The 2205-nt window shown below is 43.4% G+C and overlaps 1 non-coding gene across 1 annotated transcript; it reads right to left on the bottom strand.

Annotated features, from left to right (window-relative positions):
- Positions 1–1758: 1758 nt before the first annotated feature.
- trnae-cuc (transfer RNA glutamic acid (anticodon CUC)) lies at positions 1759–1830 on the bottom strand. Its single transcript has one exon. It is a non-coding gene; the product is annotated as a tRNA-Glu (tRNA).
- Positions 1831–2205: the final 375 nt, after the last annotated feature.

Raw genomic sequence — 2205 nt, 5'->3', positions numbered from 1 at the left:
GCTGGTGAGGGCCTTTCTGTGTGGAGTTTGCATGTTCTCCCCGTGTCCGCATGGGTTTCCCCCACAGTCCAAAGACATGCAGGTTAGGTTAACTGGTGACTCTAAATTGACTGTAGGTGTGAATGGTTGTCTATGTGTCAGCCCTGTGATGACCTGGCGACTTGTCCAGGGTGTACCCCTGCCTTTCGCCCGTAGTCAGCTGGGATAGGCTCCAGCTTGCCTGTGACCCTGTAGAAGGATAAAGCGGCTAGAGATAATGAGATGAGATCTTTGGCAAGACAGGCTAAATATAGTTCTTCTTCTGCAAGGCAGGCGAAATACATTTCTTTACCCATAATTCCTAACTTTGTTGACACATGTGAGACACTCTTCTTTCTCATCAGCCAAAGATGCAGGTGCAGGGGGGATTTCCCCATTCCAAACCAGTTTCAGTACAAAACACAAAGTTCACAGTAGAGCAGACAAAGCTTCAGTTTCCTAAGTCAGCCTGAGGAGTCGCTGGTGATATGAGGATCTTTGCAGTTGATCGTTGATCTCCATGAGATTCTGCTGGTTGTCCTCACAAAGTGTCCTAAGATCCCTTCTTCTATTTCTGCAACACTTTCTGGGATGCTTCTCGGCTTCTCCTTTCTCCTGCCTTTCTTCCTGCTTTTGGATCTAAATGCACACAATTCATGACAATAGTACTAACGTTCCCATGGGAAAGAGGTAAAAGTCTTCTTCCTGACTGAGAATCAAACCTGGGCTGTGGCAGTGAGGGTGTCTCTGAGTACTACTGAGTCCCATTAGTGGCTGGGTGCAATACTGTTAAGGCTCTGAAGAGAAATCACTATTTATAACAGATTTTCTAACTTATTTCATTGCGTTGTATATTATGACCGTGAGTTAGCCTAGTGTTCTTTAAATTCGTTTCTTAAGACAAGGAACTTGTCCTTGTCTTAAGAAACGAATTTAAAGAATAGTTTCAATAGGTAGACATAATGAACTTTCACTACATAGTTAGCCTAGTGGTTAGCGTGTCTGCCTCCTGACTGGGAGATCATGATTTCTACTCGTGGTTGGACCAAAGACCATCATTAAAATGGTACCTACTACCGTCTGGCAAGGCACGCTGCAATACAGATGCAAGTGGGGAAGTCAAACTGTCAAAGTGACCAGAGGACCAACCCCCATTGTAATCCTGGCTGTATACATGAGAGGCTGAGGGCTATCGAAATGGAGATTGGTGCTGCACCCATACACCTAGTACTGGGACAGGAGACTGCCTGGGAAGACCAGATTCTGGCATGAAAGGGACTTTGACTTTGTTGTATATTGCATGTGCACATGAAATGGATTTGTACGTGAAGCCAGCTTGTGGGAAACAACTTTTCTAACCGAGGAAATAGCTTTGGTGTGCAGCAATTTATATGCAATATATTAGAACAACGAGTTTTTCAAGTTTTTTTTTTTTGCTCTTTTATCAAACATGCTCTTTGAGGCCCTCCTTTGACAGCTCATTTGGTAGCGTGGAGGACTGTAGGTGCTTTTGATGGCCATTGTTAGGTCACTGGTTTGAATGTGCCTTGAAAAATGAGTTTGTTTTCACATTTTAATAATAATGTTCCCCCTGGGTAAGAGGGAACAGTATTTTCTTTAATTAGTGATAGAATTAGCTGATTTTTAAAGCCTTTAATTTTCTGTAAAGCTGCTTTGCAACAATGTCAATTGTTAAAAGAGCATGAAAACGAAATGGACTATCATAATGCAACATGGCTTTTCCCTGACCGGGAATCGAACCCGGGCCGCGGCGGTGAGAGCGCCGAATCCTAGCCACTAGACCACCAGGGAGTGAAAACTCTGGACTGTAGGCAAACTCTTTGCAGTACCACTGAGAGCCACCAGAGGTTGTGGGAAATATTTTTCGAATTTGTCTGCCGAAAGTACCTCTGTGGTCCTCTAGTGGCTTGGTGCAGTATTTGTGAGGCATCTGCAAAAATAAAAGGAGCCGACATTTTTTGTGACATCTTCACAAATTATTCTCGGGGAGAATCATAGTGTTCTGTCATGTTTACAAGTTTGATTGGCCTTGATATCTCGCCCAGTATTACTGTACTTTCTCTGATATGTTGCTCCTTCAGCCAGCTTATTGTACTGAGATTATAACTCGCAAACAAATGAGTTCAGTGATGGCATTAACCACGGCAACTAACTCGAACTAAATTT

This window comes from Neoarius graeffei, chromosome 22, assembly GCF_027579695.1.
Source record: "Neoarius graeffei isolate fNeoGra1 chromosome 22, fNeoGra1.pri, whole genome shotgun sequence".
NCBI classification, from domain to species: domain Eukaryota; kingdom Metazoa; phylum Chordata; class Actinopteri; order Siluriformes; family Ariidae; genus Neoarius; species Neoarius graeffei.
Note: the sequence above shows the minus strand (reverse complement) of the source record. Positions and strands in the feature narration are given on the sequence as shown.